Genomic DNA, 27,086 nt, shown 5'->3' on the forward strand with positions numbered 1-27,086 from the left:
GACCTTGGTTCCATCCTGTTGCATCTGAAGTATGAAATCCGAAACCCCAACCAGAGAGTTTCCCAATGTTTAACTTCTAACAAAAACTTTATTTTTTAAAGGAATATTTTTTTAATAATGTCAAGGCTGATTGTTTAAAGTGGACTTGACTTTATAAAGAAAGTAAAGATCTATCTGGAGAATCTTGGCTGGATGTTTGTATTTTACTTTTATTTACATTTCTAGAACTGTTTAAAATACAGAAAAACACAAAGGATAAAACAATAAATACCTATATTCCTATCATCCAGAATGAAAACTTTTAACATTTGGTCATATTTGTTTCCTTTTTTTTTTTCGGTAGTTGTTTTCAAGAAATAAACTATTGATATCACAAGTTCCCCACTCCCCAACCCCCAATCTTGCTCTCCACACTTGTAAGCTACATTGTGAGTTTGGTATCCTTCTAGCCCATTTTTTATACTTTTATTTAGTGTGTTTTTAAAAATCTACTTAAATTTTATGCTAAACATATACTCTATATTATGCTTTTTTTCTACTTAATATATTTTTCAGTCATTCCGTGTTGATACACAGAGAGATCAATCTAGTTCATTTCCTTTAAGTGTTATTCTATGATAGATCTATTTATCTATCTACTTATCTCTATCTATTTATCTATCTACCGTTTATCCATTCCCTCTAAGTGCTATATACTATTCCATATTTTACATACTTATTCCCCTACTGATGAAGACTTTGGTTGTTTCCAGTTTTTTACCCTTATAAACAAGAGGCATTTTTTTTCCTTTTATACATGTGTGAGGGCTTTTGCAGGCAAATTATCTAGAAGTAAATCTTGTTTTGTGTGCATATTTATTTGTATTATTTTATTCAATTTTTGGAATGTGTAACACGTACACATGATAAAAATGTTCAAAAGGAACAAAAGAGTTTCCAATATAAGAGTGTTCCCTGCATTGGCCAGTGGATTCTTAACCACTGTGCCACCAGGGAAGTCCCTGGAATGCCTTTATCTATGTGTTGAGAAAAATAGCAAATGTGGATGACATGATGCTCACTCAAGAGGCCACAAGTCATCTTAAGATTTTGGCTCAGCTCTGGCCACACGTAATCCAGACAAGGTGGAGGCGCCAGCCATCCTGGAGTCCAGGTGGTGACACCAATGACATCAGTGACACCAGAAGCAGCAAGGCACCAGAAAACCTGGAGGCACAAGCAGCTATAATGAGGGTACGTGGTGCCATCTTTGGCAGAGGCAGTGAGAGTGGAAAGTGCCAAGTCTCAAGTATTGGGTTGGCCAAAAAATTCGTTTGGGTTTTTCCATAAGGTTTCTGGAAAAAGACGAACGAACTTTTTGGCCAACCCAATGTAATGAGAGGTAGCTCAGGTAAGAGAAACCAGAAATGTGTTAAATGTCCACCTACTGAAAAACAAAAGAAAGGCTCCTAATTACTAATCTGGTGAATTGTTTAGAATCAAGTAAAAAAAAAAAAAAAGCTTTACCTAAAGAAGAAAGGTGTTTGCCACTTCAAATGCACTGGCAGAGGAAAACTCATCAAGCACCATGAAAAACCATGGTAAGATGGTATCCCAAAAAGAAATGGACAATTCTCCAGAAACCAAACAGAAAGCCATGGAATATTACAACCTAACTGATCGAGAATTCAAAACAGCTGTCATGAAGAAACTCAACGACCTACAAGAAAACTCAGAAAGGCAGTTCAATGAACTCAGGAATAAATTTAATGAACAGAAGGAGTATTTTACCAAAGAGATTGAAATTCTAAAAAGGACCAAACAGAAATTCTGGAGCTTAAGAACTCAATAAATTAGAGGAAGAATGCATCAGAAAGCATTGGAAATAGAGCAGACCACATGGAAGAGAGAGTGATCAGGAAGATAGAAATGTACAAATGATACAGGTAAATGGGGAGAGAATTAAGAAATTCTCTGAGAATTGTTTGACTCTATTAGGAAGGGCAGTATTAGGATAATGGATATCCCAGAAGGAGAAGAGAGGGAAAAGGGAACAGAGAGTTTATTTAAGTTTATTTAAGGAAATAATAGCTGCGAACTTCCCAAGCCTGGGGAAGGAACTGGATATATAGATACAAGTCCATTAAGCTAAAAGAACATCTAATTACCTCAGTGCAAAAAGACCTCCTCCAAGACACATTATATTCAAACTGTCAAAATTGAATGATGAAGATGGAATTTTAAAGGTAGCCAGGGAAAGAAGGATGGTAACCTACAAAGGAACCACCATTAGGCAATCAGCAGATTTCTCAGCAGAAACTTTACCTGACAGGAGAGCATGGAATGATATACTCAAATATTGAAAGATAAAAACTGTCAGCCAAGAATACGCAGATATGAAGGAGAAATAAAGGCTTTCCTAGACAAACAAAAGCCAAGAGCGTTCATCACCATTAGACCTGCCTTACAAGAAATATTGAAAGGAACTCTTCTACCTGAAACAAAAAGGCAAAAGTACACAAAACTTTGAGTAAAGTAGTAAATAGAATCAGAAAATCACAACTCTATATCAGAATAGGGTTTTTTTTTCTTGTTTGTTTGTATTCAAATAGTCTGAATTATATTTTAGAGCAGATTAGGGTTCAGAGCAAAATTGAACAGAGAGGACAGAGAGTTCCCTTATGTCCCCTGCTCCTCCCTGCCTGCCCCACGCCCTACAGGCGCTCAGAGCCTGGCACTCTTCAACTATCCTATGAACATCCTGCACCAGAGCAACGTTTGGTCACAACGGATGAACCTACGTGGACACCTCATGATCACCCAGAGTCCAGAGTTTACCCTAGGGTTCATTCTTGGTGTTGTACATTCTATAGGTTTGTTTTTATTTTTAAAGAATTTTTTTTAAAAATTATTTATTTATTTTTGGCTGCATTGAATCTTCGTTGCTGCATGCAGGCTTTTCTCTAGTTGTGGTGAGCGGGGGCTACTCTTTGTTGTGCGGTGCTGCCTTCTCATTGCAGTAGCTTCTCTTGTTGCGGAGCACGGGCTCTAGGCACACAGGCTTCAGTAGTTGTGGCTCACGGGCTCTAGAGCGCAGGCTCAGTAGTTGTGGCGCATGGGCTTAGTTGCTCCGCAGCATGTGGGATCTTCCCGGACCAGGGCTCGAACCCGTGTCCCCTGCATTTGCAGGCGGATTCTTAACCACTGCACCACCAGCGAAGTCCCCATTCTATAGGTTTTGACAAGTGTATCTCATAGTGACAAGTGTATCGATAGTGTTGTCGGGGAGGAAGAGCTTTTCCTCTGCTTTTCTAGGTTCTTCTGGCTGATCTAAGAATTAAATTGACACAAGACAGCAGATGAACAGGAGAAAGTCAAAGTTGAATAACACGTGAGAGAGTCCCAGGAAAACTGACTCACTCGTCAAAGTGGCTGAAGCCCTCATCTTCAATACCATTCTCAGCTAAAGACAAACGAGGATGTCAAGGATGGAGAGAGTCCATTTGGGGAGGTGATCAGGGAAAACACAGTGGACAAGCGTGATTGTGATGCACATTTAAGTCTGTGTCTTCCTCTCTCTGGCCGTCCTTGTCCTCAATAAGATTTTTTAGAGAATGGGTGATCCTCCTCTTCCAGGTCCTGAGAGGGAGTCACGCTTACAAATGGAGAATTTCCTTATGAAAGGGCAACTCCTATTTGGTTTCCAGAGCCCTTTCCACAACTCAAGAAATAACCAGCTTCAAACAATATGCCAAAGAGACATAGGTGAGGGTGGCAAATTCTGCTCCCCTACACATGCTTCCACAGGAGAAACCCTGCTGGGAGAACCGAGTCACTTGCCAAAATGGCCAAAGCCCTCCTCTGAAAAACACCTTTGGCTCCTAAAGACCAAAGAGGGTGTGGAGGGTAGTGGTTTGGGACTTCAAAGGGGAGGAAGGTCACTCACCCGGAGATGGAAAAGCAAAGGTTTGGTAAACCAGTGTTTGCCTCACTATGCAGAGATGATGGGACATAGCAGCGTGGACTCAGATCTCTAGGAGTTTCTCCCACCACACCCAGCCCCATATTCTTTGGCGACCTCTCTGGTGATCACTTACCAGTCCCCCCTGCCCCCATGGAGTGGGGATGACCATGAGGAGGCAGCACCTGGCCCTGCAAGGGGGACAGGTGTGCCTCCCTTTCTGTCTCCACCCCCCAAGAGAGCTGCTCACAGGACACACCACTGCAGTGGAGACCCGAGGGGCTAGCTGGGAAAGGGAAACGACTCATCGCTCAGTCTCGGGCACCTGAGGGGAGACCTGGAGTGCTCCATGGGCACCACAGGGGGCCAGGTGAGACATGTTCACATGCTGACTGATGGGAGTGCAGTGCAGCGGCAGGATGGCCCTCCCCACCACGGGGAGGAGTTGAAGCAACAGTGTCTGCTGCATCAGAGGACTCCAGCACTGCCAGCTGGATGCTGCACCCCTGCCTTCCACACACCACCAATGGGCAGGGAGGAGAGGCAAGGGGCCCCACGGACAGAACGAGAAGAGTGGCCCATTTGCCATGAACGTCTGTCCTTTGTCTGGTGTGGCTTGGCCTGGCCCAGGAGAGCGTGACATCACCACATCAATCCAGAATAGGTTGTTAAACACTTAATTAGAGTACAGAGGTTAAAGGGGGAAAATCAATAAAAATAACTATAGCTACTTCAACTTGGTAACAAAATCACAACCTTAAAAGGGTTAGAGACAACAATAACAAATAATAATAATAAAAAGGGAAAAGGATAGAACTCGTATAGGCAAATGAAGATAAGATGCTATCACAGAAAAAGGACTATTTTATCTATGAGCTGTTTTATATAAACCTCATGGTAACCACACAACATAAATCTAGAGTAGAGATGCAAAACATAAAAAAAGGAGAAACAGAGAAAAAAAATCATAGAAAACCACCAACCAAGTGGCAGACAGAAACATAAGGAAAAAGAAATAATGGAGATATAGAACAACCAGACAACAAAAGATTAAATGGCAGTACTAAGTCCTCATTTATCAATAAACATCCTAAATATAAATGGATTGAATTCAACAACCAAAAGAGACAGAGTGGCTGTGTGGATTAAAAAAACAAGACCCAACTATATGTTGCCTCCAGGAGAATCATCTCAGCTCTAAAAACAAACATAGGCTCAAAACGAAGGAGTAGAAGATGATACTCCAAGCAACTGGAAGCCAAAAGAAAGCAGTTGTAGCCATATCTCATCAGATAAAATAGACTTCAAGGTAAAAAATGTAACAGGAGACAAAGATGGACCTTATATAATGATAAAGGGGACAATTCATCAAGAAGACATAACAGTTATTAATACACATACACTGAACATAGGAGCACAAAATATATAAAGCAGAATTAACAGACTTAATGGGAGAAATTGACAGCAGAACAATAATAGTAGGGACTTTAACACATCACTTACATCAATGGATAAGTCATCCAGACAGAAAGTCAAAAAAGAAATAGTGACCTGAAATGAAACATTAGACCAGAAGGACTTAATAGATTTTTACATAACATTCCATCCAAATGCAGCAGAATACACACATTCTTCTCAAGGGCATACGGAACATTCTGAAGGATAGACTGTATATTGGGACACAAAACAAATCTCAACATATTTAAGAAGATTAAAATCATATCAAGCATCTTTTTGACCACAACAGTATGAAACTAGAAATCAACTACAAGAAGAAAGCTGGAAAAAACCACAACTATTGGGTCAATGAAGAAATCAAAGGAGAAATAAAAAAATACCTGAAGACAAATGAAAACCAAAATCTATGGGATGTAGCAAAAGCAGTACTAAGAGGGAAGTTTATAGCAATAAAGGCCTATCTCAAGAAACAAGAAAAATCTCACTGAACAATCTAACCTTACACCTAAAGTAACTAGAAAAAGAACAAATGAAGCCCAAAGTCAGGAGAAGGAAATAATAAAGATCAGAGTGGAAATAAATGAAGTAGAGACTAAAAAGACAACAGAGAAGATCAATGAAACTAACAGCTCGTTCTCTGAAAAGATAAACAAGATTGACAAACCTTTAGCTAGACTCACTAAAAAAAAAAAAGGAGAAAATGTTCAGGTAAATAATATCAGAAATGAAAGCGGATAAATTACAATGGCTGCCACAGAAATACAAAAGATTATCAGAAAATACTATGAACAGCCATATGGCAACAAATTGGACAACCTAGAAGAAATGGACAAATTCTTAGAATCATACAATCTTCTAAGAGTAAATCATGAAGAAATAGAAAATCTCTAAAATAATAGAGCCAGCGTCTGAGGAGGGGTTGGAAGATGCTGGGACTGAGGGAGCCCACATCAGTCCTGTCACTAACATCTAAGCAGGGCCAGGCCTGCAGGAGGGGCTGTGACAGTGAGAGGAAGAGGAAGGAAGAAGGTGAGGAGGCCTCAGTGGAGGGAAAGGGGAGTTCACGGGCCAGTGGCCTCTTCCAGTGGATGTTTGCATATTAGAAATGCACATGGACTGTTGAGGCAGTTAGAGGGTGGCTGCCTGTGACCATAGCAGATCCCAAAGCACCTGGTGCCAACACTCGTGTAACTAGAATCTCCCCTCCAGCCACTCCCTACTCCAGCTCTTTAGACACATGGCTAATGCCCTCTTTTTTTAAACTGCATTTTTTTGTCACAGTTCTTTCCTTTCCTAAAGTTTAGTGCAGTGGTTTTCAAATTGTCCTCAAGGGACTCTAACGTTTTCTCAGAGCTCTCCCAGCGCCTGGAGGTGAAGGGGACGGGGAAGCATGGAAGGAGAAATAGCAGTTAGCTTCCCCTAGAGGCTTTGCCTCTGCTCTTTGCTTCAACCAGAGTGGCATGGCTACGCACAGAGCAGAGAGGAGAATTCTGTATTTTCCAGAATTCCTTTTAGAAGGATTGCTCTATTCTTACAAAAGAATTTTCTTCTTCAGCCCCATTGAGGGAGGAAGCTGAGACCCTGTGGCCTGGGTGTTGGCTGGCTTCCTGGCTTGAGAAAAGCAGTTTTTGTTCTGCCTTCAGAAGGAGGGGGAACAGTTCAGCCCGCCAGGTGGCAGGGGGCCAGCCTGTGCTCCATGATGAGACCCCTCCCTGTGACTTCAGACCAGCAGAAAGGTGACTAAACTCGCAAAATGCTTGGCATGAGAGGATTTTTTTTGAGGGGGAGTGCGCTGTCTCAGTTTCATGCCTGTATTGCTGTGGAGGAAAGCAGAGTGAACAGAAGAGAATCGGGAGACCTTAGGGCTCAGGAAACTCTTGGGGAGTCATAGGGTTTCCCCCAGCTCCAGAGTAGGGTTGTGGTAACCCTACCTAGATCTCTTTTCACGGGGGCTCCCAATTCCCATCTAGGCTACACGTACTTTGAGGTTCCAGGTGGGATTTCTTTCCCCCATTTTAAAAATTGAAGCATAATTTATGTGTGGCAAAATGCACACATTTCAAGCGCACAGCCCAGTAATACATGCCTACGTGTTTGCAGTTGTATACACCCATATAGTAAATTATATCCTATTTCCATCATCCCCCCAATTTTCCTCATGCCTTTTCCCAGTCGCTACCGTTCGTTCAACCACCAGTTTTGCCCATGTTAAGCTTCATATAAATGGAATCATATAATAGATGTTCTCTTGTGTTTGGCTTCTTTTGCTGATGTTTTTGAGATTCACCCATGTTGTCGCTTTTATCAATAGTTTGTTCTTTTTTTGTTTTCTGTTTTTATTGTGGTGCACTGTTCCATTGTAAGAATGTACCACATTTGTTTATCCAGTCTCCTGCTGATGGGCATTTGGGTTGTTTCTAGTTTTTGCCTATTTTGAATAAATCTGCTATGAACAAGTCATTTCTCTTGGGTATATACCTAGGAGTAGAAATCCTGGGATATAGGGGAGGTGTATGTTTAACTTTATTAAAAACTTCCAAATAATTTTCAGTGTGGTTGTACCATTTAAACTCCGTTGACAGTTCATGAGAGTTCTAAATGCTCCATCCACTTTCACACTTGGTTTTGTCAGTCTTTTAAATTTTAGCCATTCTTGTGGTTATATAGTGTATCTCACTGTGGTTTAATTTGCATTTCCCTAATGAGTAACAATTTTTGGGACCTTTTCATGTGCTTATTGATTATTTGGATGTTTTCTTTCATGAAGTGCCTATTTTAGTCTTGCCCCATGCTCCCTACTTTTTTTTTTTTTCTTCTGTTCTGGAAATTTCTGCTAGACTGCTAGTTGCTCCATACTACTTACTGGAAAAAAACAAAACAAAACAAAAAGTCTTCTTTCACCACTGAATTTAATCAATGCAGTTGTTGAAAATAAATTGATTATGTAAGTGTAGATCTGTACACTTACTATTAAGTGTGTCTTTCCCATTAGGTCCTGATAAGTCAAGAGAAAGGGGAAAAGGGACTTCCCTGGTGGTGCAGTGGTTGAGAATCTGCCTGCCAATGCAGAGGACACTGGTTCAATCCCTGGTCCAGGAAGATCCCACATGCCGCGGAGCAACTAAGCCCATGCGCCACAACTACTCAGCCCGTGCGCCACAACTATTGAAGCCCGTGCAGTCTAGGGCCCGTATGCCACAGCTACTGAATCCCAGGCTCCTAGAGCCTGTGCTCCGCAGCAAGAGAAGCCACCACAATGGGAAGCCCGCGCACCGCAACGAAGAGTGGCCCCTGCTCGCTGCAGCTAGAGAAAGCCTGCGCGCAGCAACGAAGACCCAACACAGCCAAAAATAATAAATAGATACATAAATAAAATTTTTTAAAAAGAGAGAGAGAGAAAGGGGAAAAGACAGCAAATTTCAGGTATCTTTCCAAGGAAATCTAGATCTATAGAGTAAGGCACGTGGAAGGAAATGGTGCATGTTTGTTAAGTTTGTCCTTCCCTGTCCCTAAGAACTATATTCCTATAATGCATATAGTTTTTCTGTTGGTAAAGGCACTAAATGCCAGGTTTGTAACCAGGTTATGTGAATTTAGGGGGTGACCTAGCCTGTGACCGAGGCTCTCAGATTTTCATCCTTTCCCCAATCCCCTTTGCTGTTACTATACTCACCTACTTTCCCTGTCTCATCTATTAAAATTTACTCTTAGGAAAGAATCTGCAAATCTGTCACAAAAAGGTACAAATGACTAACAAAAATCTTTCATGGATATTGACATTCTGGCTGGAGTAAGTGCTTTGAGATGAAGAAATACGATGGTGAAATTTTATATATGAGACGAGCAAATACATTTTGGGAAGTATTTATAGTCTATTAATCTATTAATCACACCGGTTAGGTGATCACCTCTCCTTTGTACAGATAAAGCAGTGTTTCCTTGATTCAAAAACTTGTTCTGACTTTGCTAAACCACAAATGCCTCTTCTACCTCCATCCTTCTCCAGGGACCCACCTTTATTCATTCCAACAATCTAAAGTTGGCGGAAGTTGCTCACAAGAGAGGACGTAGTTTTATAATATGGGAAAAACATGTTGGATTGAACAATTCTAGAGAAGAGCTGCAAACTTCGAAAAAAAGTATCTAGTTGTCCCCATGTGTTTACACTTTCTTAAATTTTCACTAGATTTTTTTTTTTTTTTTTTGCGGTACGCGGGCCTCTCACTGTTGTGGCCTCTCGCGTTGCGGAGCACAGGCTCCGGACGCGCAGGCTCAGCGGCCACGGCTCACGGGCCCAGCCGCTCCGCGGCATGTGGGATCTTCCCGGACCGGGACACGAAACCGTGTCCCCTGCATCGGCAGGCGGACTCTCAACCACTGCGCCACCAGGGAAGCCCTCACTAGATTTTAAACTCTATTTAAATATACAATTTAGTGATTGGTGTCTGCATTAAATCTTCTTTAATATTTTTTTCATCTCTTTCTTGAGGTATAACTAGTTAATAAAATTGTAAGGTATTTAAAGTGTACATTGTGATGATTTGATATATATGTACATTGTGAAAGGATTCCAGCGTTGAGTTAATTAACACCTCCATCACCTCAAATATTTACCTTTTTTGGGCGGGGGTAGTGAAAAACTTCAGTCTATTCTCTTAAAAAATTCAATTATTCAATACAGAATTATCAACAATAGTCACCATATTTCTCATTAGATCTTCATACCTAATCATCTCATAACTGACAGTCTGTACCCTTTTACCAGCCTCTCCTTATTTCTCCCATCCCCAGCCTCTAGAAACCACCATTCCACTCTCTGTTACTATGAGTTCAATTGCTTTTTCTCCCCTTAGATTCCACATATAAGTGATACCATGTAGTATTTACCCAGTAATAAGCCAGATACCATGTCTAGCTTATTTCATTTAGTAAAATGCCTTCTACGTTCATCCATGTTGTTACAAATGGCAGAATTTCCTTCTTTTTATAGACCAAATAACGTTCCATATATCTTTATCTATTCAATATTTCATCTATCTCACATTTTCTTTATCTGTTCATTTGTTGATGAACACTTAGGTTGTTTCCATACCTTGAATGCTGTGAATAATACTGCAATAAATATGGGAGTATTCTTCAAGATAGTGATTTCATTTCCTTTGGCTATATACCCAGAAGTGGGATCGCTGGATCATATGGTCACTCTATTTTTTTTAAAGACACCAATTGTACTTGAACATTTGTTACTTTTTTTAAAAATTAATTTATTAATTTATTTATTTATTTTTGGCTGTGTTGGGTCTTCATTTCTGTGTGAGGTCTTTCTCTAGTTGCGGCGAGTGGGGGCCACTCTTCATCGCGGTGCGTGGGCTTCTCACTGTCGCGGCCTCTCTTGTTGTGGAGCACAGGCTCCAGACGTGCAGGCTTATTAGTTGTGGCTCACGGGCCTAGTTGCTCCACGGCATGTGGGATCTTCCCAGACCAGGGCTTGAACCGGTGTCCCCTGCATTAGCAGGCAGATTCTCAACCACTGCACCACCAGGGAAGCCCTATTTTTAATTTTTTGAGGAACCTCCATACTGCTTTCCATAGTGTTTATACCAGTTTACATTCCCGCCAGCAGTGTACAAGGGCTCCCTTTTCTCTACATTCTCCCCAGTATTTGTTATCTCTTGTCTTTTTCTCCCAGCTTTATTGAGAAATTATTGACATATAACACTGGGTAAATTTAAGGTATAAAAGGTGATGATTTGATGTATGTACATATTGTGAAATGATTACCATACAATAAGGTTTGTTAACACAACCATCACTTGACATAGTTGCCTTTTTGTGTGTGTGCTGAGAACATTTAATATGTATTCTCTTAACAACTTTCAAGTATACAATTACAGTATTGTTAACTATAATCACCGTGCTGTACATTACATCCCCAGAACTTATTCATCTTATAATTGGAAGTTTGTACCCTTTGACCACCTTCATCCATTTCACGCATGCTTGCCCCTGGAAATGGCTGATTTACTCATTGACTCTCTGTTTCTATGAGTTTGTTTTTTTAAAAATTTTGTTCTTTTTTTTTTTGTTTTTTTAGCTAGCATATATAAGTGAGGCCATACAGTGCTTGCTTTTGTTTGTCTGACTTATTTCACCTAGCATAATGCTCTTGAGGCCCATCCACCTTGTCTCAAATAGCAGGTTTTCCTTCTTTTTTAAATGGCTGAATAACACACACACACACACACACGCATATATATATATATATATGCTTTATTCATACATAATGCTGTAATAAACATGGGGGTGCAGATATCTTTTCAAGATAGTGATTTTGTTTTCTTCAGAAAAACCCGGAAATGGAACTGCTGGATCATATGAATTAGAATTTAAGAATAAATCTTTCAGCAACCTGCAGCTTTTCTCACTTCAAAAGAGAGTGTAGCATCGATCACCTTCTCCTTCTCTGCAGGACAAAGGAACTGTGATTTCAGCAAACCCAATGGCTTTTGGGAACTCTCAGAACAATGTAGAAAAGCTTGTATGACCTTTGCCCAGTAGCTTAGTTTCTGAGTTACATTGTGTTATTGCCCTTTGAGGGGACAGGGAAGGGAATTATAGGGGTTTACACACCCTGGATACTCATCAAGTGACCTGGCAGAATTGGAGTTGGCTCAGTCAATTTTTATGACTGATAAATGCCAGGGTGGAGTAGTATTATGCAATCAATGTTACTACGCCTCTCCCTAGGGAGAAAATTCTGTCCTGCTGCATACTGTAGGATCATAGGTGTCTCCCAGCATGGCTTCGTGTCAGCTTACACCCTGGGAAAAATAGACTCATACATAAACTTAAGGCTGTGCTCCCAAAGCTTTCTTGTTATATGTTAATTTATGTTTGGCTTGGCATGGGCTAATTGTGCTGCCGGTTCAACTTAGTAGTGCTTTCCAACATATGATCTGGGGGCCACTTACACCAGAATCCCCTGGGATGCTTGTTCAATGCAGATTCTGAGCCCCATCCCACACTTATTAAATTACAGTCTCTAGGGTGAGGCTTCGAATCTGCATTTTAAAAAAGCTTCCCAGGCAAGTCTTGTGTGCATTAAATTTAGAGACCTAGCAAATAACAGTGTTGGTGTCCTAAGCTTACAGATGTAGTAGGGCAGTGAAAAGGAGGAAATCTGGAAGACCAGTCCATTGCTACTTGGAAGCCATTTTTGCAAAGAGAAAACAAATGAACACAGCTCAAGGAAAGAGCTAAAGCGGATGTTGGTAATGTGTCGTTCATATCAAGTTAAAGGCAAGTCGATTCTGGGTTTCACATTGTAGCACATTCAGCTGGGGTCATGTAATGAGCCAGTCCTTAAAAGCGCTTGTCCTAGTCCAATGGCCATGGCCCCAATCCTAGCTGAGGATTCTGTGGCCAGGCAGGTTAATTTATTTTTGGCTGTGTTGGGTCTTCATTGCTGCACGCGAGCTTTCTCTAGTTGCAGCGAGCAGGGGCTACTCTTTGTTGAGGTGCGCGGGCTTCTCATTGTGGTGGCTTCTCTTGTTGTGGAGCACGGGCTCTAGGTGCCCGGGCTTCAGTAGTTGTGGCACGTGGCCTCAGTAGTTGTGGCTCGCGGGCTCTAGAGTGAAGGCTCAGTAGCTGTGGCTCACGGGCTTAGTTGCTCCGCGGCATGTGGGATCTTCCAGGACCAGGGCTCGAACCCGTGTCCCCTGCACTGGCAAGCGGATTCTTAACCACTGCGCAACCAGGGAAGTCCCAGGTGGAGCTATTTAATCAGCAGAGGACAGAAGATGATAATAGCCTCACCACATTGTTAATCAAAACTCAAACTGATCAATATTTCTCTGCAATCTGTGGAATCCCTTTGCCTACCGTGTCATTTCCATTTTAACCTTTCTAGTGTTCCCTTTCCCCTGCACTGACTCAGCCACGCTGGGAAAGAAGGTAAGACAGAGTTAAACATTAAACCATCTCTTATTTTACATCCATTGATATTTAGAAATACTGTATTCTTTTTTTTTTTTTTTTTTTGCGGTACACGGGCCTCTCACTGCCTTGGCCTCTCCCGTTGCGGAGCACAGGCTCTGGACGCGCGGGCTCAGCGGCCATGGCTCACGGGCCCAGCTGCTCCGCGGCATGTGGGATCTTCCCGGGCCAGGGCACGAACCCGCGTCCCCTGCATTGGCAGGCGGACTCTCAACCACTGCGCCACCAGGGAAGCCCCGAAATACTGTATTCTTATAGAGGGCTTTCTCAGGACTGAAATGGAGCATTAGCAACCCAAACCTAGCATTAAACTGAATAAATGAGGTCTTGGCATCATATTATTGAGATCCTGGAAAGCTAACTTAAAAGCTCAGTTGCACAGAAACCCAGGGGCAATATTGCCAGGAATTACTGAAATACACTGGCGGTTTATGACTTTACAAGGTCTCTCAAATTCACCCTTCCTTGATTTCACAGGTGTCAGTCCATCAAAACTGTCCTCCTCCCCTTACTGGATTATTGCTGACACTTCCTAGCTGGGTCTCGCCCTTCTAGTCCCTCCTGAAAATCAAACTCTTTCTCATTCACCATCAAAAATGTTGCTCCATAATGATTAATGATGTTGAGCATTCTTTCATGTGTTTGTTGGCAGTCTGTATATCTTCTTTGGAGAAATGTCTATTTAGGTCTTCTGCCCATTTTTGGATTGGGTTGTTTGTTTTTTTGTTATGGAGCTGCATGAGCTGCTTGTAAATTCTGGAGATTAATCCTTTGTCGGTTGCTTCATTTGCAAATATTTTCTCCCATTCTGAGGGTTGTCTTTTGGTCTTGTTTATGGTTTCCTTTGCTGTGCAAAAGCTTTGAAGTTTCATTAGGTCCCATTTGTTTATTTTTGTTTTTATTTCCATTACTCTAGGAGGTGGGTCAGAAAGGATCTTCCTGTGATTTATGTCATAGAGTGTTCTGCCTATGTTTTCCTCTAAGAGTTTGATAGTTTCTGGCCTTATATTTAGGTCTTTAATCCATTTTGAGCTTATTTTTGTGTATGGTGTTAGGGAGTGATCTAATCTCATACTTTTACATGTAGCTGTCCAGTTTTCCCAGCACCACTTATTGAAGAGGCTGTCCTTTCTCCACTGTACATTCCTGCCACCTTTATCAAAGATAAGGTGTCCATATGTGCATGGGTTTATCTCTGGGCTTTCTATCCTGTTCCATTGATCTATCTTTCTGTTTTTGTGCCAGTACCATACCGTCTTGATAACTGTAGCTTTGTAGTATAGGCTGAAGTCAGGGAGCCTGATTCCTCCAGTTCCTTTTTTTGTTCTCAAGATTGCTTTGGCTATTCGGGGTCTTTTGTGTTTCCATACAAATTGCGAAATTTTTTGTTCTAGTTTTGTGAAAAATGCCAGTGGTAGTTTGATAGGGATTGCATTGAATCTATAGATTGCTTTGGGTAGTAGAGTCATTTTCACAATGTTGATTCTTCCAATCCAAGAACATGGTATATGTCTCCATCTATTTGTATCATCTTTAATTTCTTTCATCAGTGTCTTATAATTTTCTGCATACATAACCTGGGAATTTCCTGTCATCGATCAAATCCACCCTCAATTCTTAAGAATCACACTCAAGTACTCAAAATCCTTCTTGAGCCAGCCTCCTTCCTCGGAACTCCCCTCCAGGTGAGTCCTAGTGTCTCTCACGCCCCTTCCTCATTCTCATCTTTGCCTGCACGTTCTTGCTCATACAATGCCCCTTCACATGGATGTTATCCTTCCTCTTCTCCATCAGTTTATGTTCAGTACTGCTTTCAAAAACCACACCACCCAGAGCTTTCTGTTTCCCCTTAGCTTTTGGTTTGCACTATATATTCCTGTTCTCGCAGGTATTACACTTCTATTTTGTTTATTTTCTCCACAATCTGATTGTAATCTCTTCCGTGGCAGACCCTGTTGTCTTGGCTGCTACCCGTTGTATTTCCGAGGTTATCAAACACAGCATCTGCCCAGCAAATGTGTGAGAAAATTCGTAAGTCTCACCACTTTCATTTCGGGAGAAGGGGTCAATCATCCACCATAGACCTCTGGAGTCCTTGAAGGTCATTTGCTGAACATGTTTTGGTCAAGTTCTCCATTTTTCAGTTGAGGAAACTGAAGATCAGTTTGGGTTCACGGTGCTTGTTAATCATAGGACTGGGACTGGACTTAACTACCAGTTTAAATGATCTTAAAAACCACAAAGAGAGAGAAATCCAGTCAATCACTTTGCCGGCAGGCTGTAACACCTTCAGGTGTCTGTCTGCTTATTTGTGTCTCTCTCATGATAAAACATAGTTTCACATATATAAGAATGATAAGGGTCACATTCTTCTTCTTTTCTTGTTTTGCTTTCTTTCTTCTCTTCATACAGAGAAGCTGGGCTTACATTTTACAGATAAGCTGAAAATTATTATCTGTATTTTCATACAGAAAATGGTTGGGCTCTAGAGAGACTGACAACTTAATGGCAAGAAAAGCAGGACACCCCTGGAAACTGTGGGTAGCCAGAGCCTTGGCGATCTCTGTCTTGCGCAGCAACTGAGGGCTAGCCAGGAAGCAGGTCAAAACTGATAAACCTGTGGAACAACTGAAGCAGGTTTCAAAACTGCAAAGGGAACCCTTGTTTGGCCCTGGTTATCATTCCTTACACATCTGGGTCTAAACAACATTCATCAACATTCATACAACAGCCTTCAATTTTCCATCTTGAACTGATGATCTATTCCACCCTGCAATATTCTAAAAAGGATTCCAATCCGCCTGCCCAGGTGCTTAAAACACATCAACAAGATAAACATGTACCATATGTAATTAAAGAAATAGGGAATGGAGGAGGGAAGAAAAATAAGGGTAAGAAGAAAAAAAAAAATGAAGCCAAGGTGAGGTTATTACACTAAATGCTGGCATATCTAAGGTAGGGTTAGTTGCTGGAGACAAACTACAAATATGGCTTTTAAGGTCCTTGGAGCCAAAGCGAAGAAGGAAACAGGATTACTTACACGATTCATGGAGATGAGAAAATAATCTGAGAAAACCATAACTCAAAAAGACACATGTACCCCAATGTTCATTGCAGCATTATTTACAATAGCCAGGACATGGAAACAATCTAAATGCCCATTGACAGATGAATGGATAAAGGAGATGTGGTACATATATATAATGGAATGTTACTCAGCCATAAAAAGAAATGAAATTGGGTCATTTGTAGAGATGTGGATGGACCTAGAGTTTGTCATACAGAATGAAGTAAGTCAGAAAGAGAAAAACAAATGTATATTAACGCATATATTTGGAACCTAGAAAAATGGTACAGATGAATCTATTTGCAGGGCAGGAATAGAAACACAGATGTAGAGAACAGTTGTGTGGACACAGTGGGGGAAGGGGAGGGTGGGATGAACTGGGAGATTAGGTTTGACGTAAATACACTACCATGTGTAAAATAGATGGCTAGTGGGAACCTGCTGTATAGCACAGGGAGCTCAGCTCAGTGCTCTGTGGTGACCTAGATGGGTGGGGTGGCGGGGGGGAGGGAGGTGCAAAAGGGAGGGGATATATGTATACACATAGCTGATTCACTTCATTGTACAGCAGAAACTAACACAACATTGTAAAGCAGTTATACTCCAATAATAACAACAAAAAAGAGTTTCTAATGATAAGCATATCTGTTTCCTGATAGCAAGGCCTGATGGACTTTTCTCCCATGGGCCTAGAAAGAGAAGTTATGTAAAGCAATGAGGGCTGTCTTCAACACATCCTTACGGTAATTGCAAGCTCCACAAGGCTTACGAATTCTGTTTCTTGTATACGGATGGAAGGGCAATGCAGAAAAAGCAACTTTGGACTTCCCTGGTGGTCCAGTGGTTAAGACTATGTGCTCCCAATGCAGAGGACATGGGTTCAATTCCTGGTCAGGGAAAATCCTGCATGCTGCACGGCGAGGCCAAAAAAAAAGAAAAAATAATCAGTGTAAAAATCCCTTGAGTTAGTTTAATCCAAAGATAAAATCTAAAGAATCTAGAAAAATAGATCCATTGGATCTCCCCTGAAATAACAGCAATAGCTCCCCCCGGTCTCCCCCTTCAACCATGCTCCTTTTTTTTTTTTTTTTTTTTTTTCCGGCCATGCCATGCTCAGCATGGGGGATCTTAGTTCCCTGACCAGGGATTGAACCCATGCCCCCTACACTGGAAACACGGAGTCTTAACCACTGGACCTCCAGGGAAGTCCCAACCATGCTCCTCTTTAATCCATTCTTCACACAACAGCCAAATATGAAACAGCAAATCTGATCATATTGTTTCCTTTATTAAAACCCTTCAATAGCGTTCCATTGTCCTTAGGATACAGTTCTCCCTCTTTAACATGGCTCACAAGCACTTTCTGATTTGGTTCCTGCTAAATTCTCCTAGAGTGCCTTTTTTGCTGCCTCTACTCATGCTGGAAACCTCTCCCAGTGTTTCCATGTGGCTGGCTGATACTTCTTCATCCTTCAGGCCTGTTATGGGCTGAAGTGTGTCCCCCCTAAATTCATGTGGTGAAGTCCTAGCCCCCAGTACCTCAGAATGCAACTGTATTTGGAGACAGGGTCTTTAAAGAGGTAATTAAGTTAAAAATGAGGTCATTAGGGTGGACCTTAATCCAATATGGCTGGTGTCCTTATAAGAAGAGGAAATTAGGACACAAATAAATAGAGGGAAAACCGTGTGAAGAAAAGGGAGAAGATGGACATCTAGATGCCAAGGAGAGAAAACAAATTTCTATTGTTTAAGCCATCTGGTCTGTAGCACTTTGTATGGTAGCCCTAGCAAACTAACACAAGACCTAAGCCCTGGGGACATGATCTCCCCCAACTCCCCCTCCCTCAACTCCCCCTCCCTCAACTCCCCCTCCCTCACTGCCTATGCCTCTGCTAGGTACTCCTATGGCACTTTGTGATGGTAATTTCTCTATCAGAGCTTTTACCACAGTGTATTGGAATTGCCTGTTTTGCTTTTTTTAGATTGTTTATTTTGCTTTTTTTTTTTTTGAATTGTTTATTTTGCTTTTGTTTTTTGGTCTTCACTTCTGTCTAAACCATAGCTTCACAGGCAGGGACCATGTCTCTTTTGTTCCCTACCTCATCCCCAGTGCCTAGCATAGTGTCTTACACATTCCAGGCATTCAATAAATAGTTGAATGAATGAATGAATTGAGGATGGTTAAAGTCCTACAAGTTAAACTAATGTTAATTAAAAGTCACCTAGACCTAGAGGCTCAGGATGTAATTTTGAGGCTTTCTCTGAATATTCAGTGTCAGAGATCAGTTAAAAGAACATTAACCAGCACAAGTCATAGAAATCAACCCTCTTCTACCATTCTGGTTACACAATAACCTTGAAACCAAGCAGAAGACACTAGAGGATGACATTGTTGATTGAAACAAACCACCTGATATCTCCAAATGGAGCTAACTGATTCAGATAGAAGAAAAAAAAATAAAGTGCTTATAGGTGAAGTCAGGCCCAGATTCAGCAATGGCAAGCGGGTTCTTGTCCTTCATATCCATCATTCTGCACTAGACATGCCTCAGCCAAGCGCCGTTCCTCCTTCTGAATATCATTGTTTGGCCTCATCTGCTCTGCAAGCCTGTGCAAGAGGGTGGGGATGTCAAACAGCCAGAGCAGAGCTCTGAGGATGGAGTCAGGAGCTAGGAAGTCCAGGACAAGTAGTCAGACCAGATTTACCCACCAGGTTCTCGATGACTCATTTAACCTGTGATCCAGGACATTCATAACCTGTATGACATATTCTGATTACTTCCTGGTTCTGCAGTCAGCTGTGGGGAGACTGCCGTACAATCTCCTCTTTGGATCAGTAATTAGTGTACATATGGTTTGCAAAATACTTTTCTTAGGCACAGTAGTATATGAGAATTTAAAAAAATGAGCACATTTTCCATGGGATAGCCAAGAAATTTAATTAGTACAAAAGATTTCTTTGGTGAGCAAGGAAGCCCAGTCAGGGCTGAGATCATCTCAGGAGATGTTTCTTTTCTTTCTTATTCTCCTTGTTAAAGATCTCTGCTCTTTTTTATTTTTAAAAATCTTTTTATTGAGGTATAGCATATATGTGGTACACAAATCATAAGCTCAATAAATGCTTAGTTTTTCAAATAACATTATTTCTCTGATTATGAAAACAACATATGTGCATTGTAGAAATATTTAAAAATATGGAAAGGAAATAATTATCATTAATAATCCCATCACACAGAGATCCTTTTTTTTTTTTTTTTTTTTTTTTGCCAAATGCGGGCCTCTCACTGTTGTGGCCTCTCCCATTGTGGAGCACAGGCTCCGGACGCACAGGCTCAGCGGCCACAGCTCACGGGCCTAGCCGCTCCGCGGCATGTGGGATCTTCCTGGACCAGGGCACGAACCCGTGTCCCCTGCATCGGCAGGCGGACTCTCAACCACTGCGCCACCAGGGAAGCCCAGAGATCCCTTTTAACTTTACAGCCTTTTGCTATAGACTCTATTGAAGTATGTCCTTCATAAAATTGTGACTGTACGGTTCATATTGCCTTTATTATTTTTATTGTGACTAGGTCCCTATATTATCACATATTCTTCTACAACTTGACATTTAACTGCTGCATAGAATTTTATCATGTGATCTTACTCTATTTAAACAATTCTTCATTATTGAGCATTTAGGTTGTTTCAATTTTTTGCCAATATAAATAATGCTGCACAAACATTGTTCAATATAATCTCCTGCCCACATATGTTCATTGATTATAGGATGTTAGTATATCAATTTCTTTAGTGAAGATGATCAGATGCCCTGATTTTTGGGGTTAGGTTTAGTTTATATTTTCAAGTCCCAGGATCCTTGGTATTACAGAAATACAGGGACAAAGTAGAGAGAATATTCAACTGAGAAAAATGGGGTTAAAAGTAGAAATTAAATTTGCCAACTTAGTTCAGTAAGTGGGTTGATGACAGATACAAAATTGTGCAAGCAAGGCATCTAAGAGCCTATGTAAATACTGAAAAATAAAAGAATGGCCAGATAGTATTTCAGATATTTATCTATATTTTTGCTCTTCTTATACATCTCCCCTGCCCATTCAAGCTAGTGGTCACGCTGTCCTCATTGTCTTAAGGAAGGGATGTTGCATGTCAGAAAGCAGAAGTCTGCTAGACTTTCTGGCTTCTGTTTCTAAGAGGTTACGTTCTAGAATAGGGAGAGGTAGAAAAGGTGTTTGAAACCAAAGTGAGACTTGAAAATATTGTCCTGGCTAAGGGGAAGGGAAGTGATAAATGAATAGAGATCGTGGGGGCCTGGAGCAAAGGAGGGTGGTAGCAAAACCCTAAAAAGGAAGCAGCTTCAAGGTGCATCCAGGCATATGGGATGCTAGACAGCCTTGCAAAAATCCCTGTGCCCAAGTGAGGGGTGGGAGCAGAGGGGAAGGCTGATTGGAATGGTGGACATCTCTGCTGAGACTTGGAACCAGACTGTGACCCGTATTCCCCCATCTTCGGCATCATGTAAGGTTCTGGAACAACAGCACAACCCAGAGGAAGTAAGGGAAACCCCCAAAGAGTTAAAGCTGTTTCTCTGTGAGATGAGAGCTCAAAATAGGAATAGAAATACAGAAAATCAAGTTATATTTCTTTGATATTTAGACGATGGTTTGAAATTTATATCCACTCATTTGTTTTTCTACTTTCTGTAGAAATTAATAAAATTTTCCAAAATCCTAACAAAAGTACTAATGAGAAATAGGGTCATTCTCAGCTACATTGCTTCAAATCCAGGCACATATTTTTATGGGGCATAAAGCTTTATGGGGCAGAATGGTAAGATATAATCCATACAACATCTGATAATATCATGGAGTTATTTAAACAATATCTGACATTCCTTCACACTATTTCAAAGGAATGAAGCAGTGATTTGGATATTTTAAGAATTAATTTATAATAGTCAGAAACTTTAGGGACTTCCCTTTTGGTCCAGTGGTTACGACTCTGCTCCCAGTGCAGGGGGCCCGGGTTCGATCCCTGGTCTGGGAAATAGATCCCGCATGCTGCAACGAACATCCCACGTGCCGCAACTAAGACCTGGTGCAGCCAAATAAATAAATATTAAAAAATAAGAAGCTTTAGAACTTTAAAGTATACTTTAGTTTTTATTAACTTTCAGTCATGTTAATGATGTCACGTTTTATAATTTAGTAAAGTCAAAGAGTGGCTTATCAGGGTCTCTAATGTTCTGATTTGATCTAATAGTCAAACTTGGAGTATTAAGAGCCTGAGCTCCACTCTCTCTGGCTATCCTGCAAAAATAACATTTCTCATAACCAGGTTTGTGATAAGGATTGGATAGAGAACATTGCAGGTAAGATTATCTGGTAAATTCCCAGTGGACAACTACTCTTTGGAGTCTTTTAACCTGGTTTGATTGGCCAAATAACTCCTAGGGGACTTTAATTATTCAAACATAAGTGACCTAATGCTTTCCAGGGAGGAGATGTTGAGATGAGATAGGTACATAGATAGCTAGACTGGACAGATGGATATGATAGAGAAACAGATAACTAGAATGAATGGATAACTGCTTTTCTAGGCAGGTCTGAATTGAGTCCTAGCTCCTCCTTGGTACAGGTGAGCTGGGGTAAGTGGGTTAAACCTCAAGGCCTCATGTGCCCCAGGATGCTAATGGTCTGCATGGACTTCACACAATAAACAGGCTCACACAAGAGATGATGTGACCCAGTGCTGCTCTGCTGGCTCACCTTGGGCACTCAGTATTCACGCCCCCAGGGCATCTTTCTGATGAGGCTCCTTAACAGGGAAAGACTTATTTACGAAGATGGACCATTTTATAATGTCCCATCCTTCCAGGAGAAGTTTTAAGGCTGCTTGTCACCAGGTAGGGGTTTAAAAGCAACTAACTTCTTTCTCTCCTCTACAGTTTAAAGACATTTTATACACATGGACCGTAACTGTAAACTTCCTACGTTTTATTCTTGTAGCAATTGTAACCAGTTACGTGGTCATCAAGCTGATCAGATCTTGTCTCATGGTCTTAGGCAAACAGGGGAGAAGGGCAAGTGCAGGAACCCTAACTCGCTCTCATACTGTGGATTCTGACGTGGAAGAAAGGAAGGACTGAGAGGAAGTGAAGTCCAGGTCTTACCTGGAACCCTCTCTGGTCCACGGAGTAAGCTTAAGTTAGCCATCCTCCCTTACATAGGATTTTGTGGAAAACTGGTGTTCTTTTCCAGCAGAAAGCAGAAGTGAGGCTTTTGGGGGGGCTTTCCCGCTGGGAGTTTTCAAGTCTAAGCAACTGTAAGGCATTGATTTTCAAATGCATGAGCACAAGCCTTGGATTCTCCTTGTGGTGAGTTGAGAGGAAGGACATGTAAAGTTGAAAACCCATATTTGTACATGTTTGGGAGACCAAAGTTAGCTGCCTTTAAAATATCGTGAACTACAGGGACTTCCCTGATTGTCCAGTAGTTAAGACTCCGCGCTTCCAATGCAGGGGGCGCTGGTTTGATCCCCGATCCCGGAGCTAAGATCCCACATGCCGCGCAGCCAAAAAAAAATTGTGAGCTACATATGATGTGACATTTTTCTAAATCTTCTCTAATGGGATGTGAGTAAATAAAGCTTGAGAAACTGCTTTAAGTTGTAAAAGAAGGTGTAAAAAGGGCTTCCCTGGTGGCGCAGTGGTTGGGAGTCCACCTGCCGATGCAGGGGACGCGGGTTCGTGCCCCGGTCCGGGAGGATCCCGCGTGCCGCGGAGCGGCTGGGCCCGTGGGCCATGGCCGCTGGGCCTGCGCGTCTGGAGCCTGCGCTCCGTGGCGGGAGGAGCCACAGCAGTGAGAGGCCCGCGTACCACACACACACACACACAAAAAAAAAAAAAAAAAAAGAAGGTGTAAAGGAAGTGTAACCCCTGTGCTAGTTAAGTAGGGAATCTACAGCAGTTCAATCAACAGAGACATGGGGCTGGAAGGGAGCTCAGAGACCATCCAGCCCAAGGTCAGCAAACTACAGTTGTAAAAAAAGAAAAAATCAAAAGAAGAATAATATTTCATGACATGTGGAAACTATGTAAAATTCAGATTTCCCACTGTCCGTAACTAAAGTTTTACAGGGACACAGCCCTGCTTATTTTTAAATGTAATGTCTATTGCTGCTTTTGTGCAACCATGACGTGGTTGAGCGGTTGTGACAATGTGTGGCCCACAAAGCCTAAAACATTTATTAACTGACACTTTACAGGAAATTTGCTGACCGCTGATCTAGCTCAGGGTTCAGGTGAAGAAAATGAGACCCTGATAGGGTAACTGGCTAGCTCAGATGGCTAAACAGTAAGTGGTCTCTTAATATTATTCATGACGTCTCTTTTCAGCCTATATCTTTTTAGTTATCATTACTATGTCAGCAGTTCTCTCCTCCCTTTGAACCTTTTCTAGCTCCAAAGATCTTTCCTAATGGAATGTTCTAGAATGTATCCATAACTGTTTTTAACAAAGACAGGATATGTTTTCTTTCCTTCTAATGCCCTTTTAAAGAATATTTGGGATTGTGCTAACCTTTCCAACTAAAGCACCTTGTGACCTGCATGAAATGTCGTTATAAATTAGTTTCCAAATCCACCCATTAAGGACTTTAAGACAATTAGGATCTATTGCCACCAAGTGGCCAGTGGCACCTTGGTTATGCTTGCCCAGCTGAGCTATCAGAGAATTATCATAGTATCACAGGGTTTCATCGTTGGAACCAATCTTAAATTCCAGCCTCTTAATAGTGAACATTGATTAAAGGGTTCATAATGCTGTCTAGTCAAGTGTTACAAATAAAAATAGAGGGTTTTTTTTTTCTGTTTTGTTTTGTGTTTTAGAAAAGCATAGTCCTTAGTCCTTCCTTACTCACTTTTAAAGCCAGATGTAAAGAAATGCAAAATCACACATACAATTTGGTGCTATTTTGTCATTAATCATTGATAAAACTGACCTTGTTGTTAGACTGTACCACAGCTTTCTAACTCATTAGGTTGTTTTCAGTTAAGTACCACTCAGAAGTGTTTGAAACACCTGATATTCTTTGAAAGCCATTGCAGCTAGCTGGTATTTATTGTTTTATTAAAAGAGAAGTTGGTGGCCTCTAACTCTGCTTATAAACCATCAGGAGAGGAGCCTGCTCATCTTTATAGCCTTTTCCTTCTCTCACATTAGGGTGAATTGTGTGTTCATATCTTTTGCCTGTTTTTATATTGGGTTTTTGGTCTTTGTTTTCTATGATTTCTAAAAATAATTTATATATTAGAGATACTGCCCATTATCTGTGATATATGTTGCAAATATTTTCCCCTCAATTAGTGATTTACCAATATGACTTTACTTTTGGTATTTTTTTTTGTGATGTGACAATTTTTTATTTTTATGTAGTCAACTTTATCAGTATTTTACTGAATCTAGATTTCAAGTCATAGATAGAAAGCCTTTCCCCACATTCAGGTTAAAAAAAGAATTCACCATATATTTCTTCTAGTATTTTTATAATTTTATTTTTTACATTTAGAACTTCTGATGCATTTGGAAGTTAGTCTTGTGTATGGTTTGAGGTATAATCCAATTTGATCTTTTTTGGAATGGTTATCTTGTTGTCCTCCCATCATATATTTATTTGCCCCAGAAATTTTAATTTTTTTATTCTTTTAAAGAACATGTTGGGGTAGGAGTTTATTAATTAATTAATTAATTTTTGCTGTGTTGGGTCTTTGTTTCTGTGCGAGGGCTTTCTCTAGTTGTGGCAAGCGGGGGCCACTCTTCATCGCAGTGAGTGGGCCTCTCACTATCGTGGCCTCTCTTGTTGTGGAGCACAGGCTCCAGACGCGCAGGCTCAGTAGTTGTGGGTCATGGGGCTAGTTGCTCCGCGGCATGTGGGATCCTCCTAGACCAGGGCTCGAACCCGTGTCCCCTGCATTAGCAGGCAGATTCTCAATCACTGCACCACCAGGGAAGCCCTTTATTTTTTATTATTTTAAATTTTATTTATTTTTGGCTGCGTTGGGTCTTCGTTGCTGTGCACAGGCTTTCTCTAGTTGCGATGAGCGGGGGCTACTCTTCGTTGTGGTGTGCGGGTGTCTCATTGCGGTGGCTTCTCGTTGTGAAGCACGGGCTGTAGGCACGTGGGCTTCAGTAGTTGTGGCACACGGGCTCGGTAGCTGTGGCGCACGGGCTTAGTTGCTCCACGGCATGTGGGATCTCCCCAGATCAGGGCTCGAACTCGTGTCCCCTGCATTGGCAGGCGGATTCTTAACCACTGTGCCACCAGGGAAGCCGTGTATGATTCTATTTAAATGACATTTTGGAAGAGGCAAAACTTTTTCCTTTCTGGTTACAGACGGGGTGCCAGATCAGTCTGAAGCAATGCCTTCTTTCACTGGAGAAGCTGGTCTAGAGCCTGAAACTGCTAGTGTTGGAGGGTCTCCTGCAGAGGCGGGAGGGGTGGCTGTGGCTCACCGTGGGGACAAGGACATTGGCAGCATAAGTTTTGGAAGCCTAACTAATTCTATTCTTATCTATGGACTGACAAGAATCCTGTTCTTTAATTCCTTCTGATGTTCTCTTGTAGTAATATGTCCATAGGAAACTGGGTAACACATATTTCTTGCAATTTCCTTCTGCTTCTGATTCCAGGCTGTGGAGGCTCAGGGAATAATTTTTGTGCCTGCTTTCTTTTACTTGTCCATAGTTTCCACTTCTTATTTTCAGGGTTTCACTTTTATTCCTTCTATTGACAAAATCAAGAAATGAAAATCTCTGACCTGCTGAGACCAAAATCCCCATTCCACCAGGTTACTTTCTTCAATTAGAGAGCAGTAACTTTCCACTGATTCATAGGATGACATTACTTTTTTCCCATCAGCTTTCTAACTGGAAACTCATTTAAACTATTTTACATATGATGGTACTTATCTTGCCACATTCTAACCACAAATCTGAATTGCTACAAATAATTTTAGAAAGAAAGTTCTATGCATAGAGGGCACTTTAAGCTAAAGTGTAAAGTTTCTGAGCAGTAGCTTGACATTTATAAAGTTTTAAAAAGTAAATTCCTAACTTTTATTATAAAATTTCTACGCATTCAGAAAAATAGTGCAATAAACACCCCACAGCACCACTCAGATTAAGCAATTATTAATATTTTGCCATATATTTCAATATGTATGTATGTATCTATCTATCTATATATATATTTTTTTTTTTTTTGCGGTACACGGGCCTCTCACTGTTGTGGCCTCTCCCGTTGCGGAGCACAGGCTCCAGACGCGCAGGCTCAGGGGCCATGGCTCATGGGCCCAGCCGCTCCGCGGCATGTGGGATCTTCGCGGACAGGGGCACAAACCCATGTCCCCTGCATTGGCAGGCAGACTCTCAACCACTGCGCCACCAGGGAAGCCCTGTATCCATATTTTTCATGAAACATTTAAAAGTAAGTTGCAACTACTGTGATCATTTACCCTTAAACAGTTCAGCCAGCATCCCCTAAAAATAAGGACATTCTCCTACATAACTATATCATCACCCCTAAAAAAATTAACAATACTTCCTTAATTTCATCTAATAACCAGCCCGT

The 27,086-nt window shown here is 41.3% G+C and overlaps 1 long non-coding RNA gene across 3 annotated transcripts in view; it reads left to right on the forward strand.

The window, feature by feature from the left end:
- Window positions 1-27,086, forward strand: part of LOC137225142 (uncharacterized) — a 94,942-nt gene that overhangs the window by 23,842 nt on the left and 44,014 nt on the right. The window lies entirely within an intron of this gene.

This window comes from Pseudorca crassidens, chromosome 5 (genome assembly GCF_039906515.1).
Source record: "Pseudorca crassidens isolate mPseCra1 chromosome 5, mPseCra1.hap1, whole genome shotgun sequence".
Lineage (NCBI taxonomy): Eukaryota > Metazoa > Chordata > Mammalia > Artiodactyla > Delphinidae > Pseudorca > Pseudorca crassidens.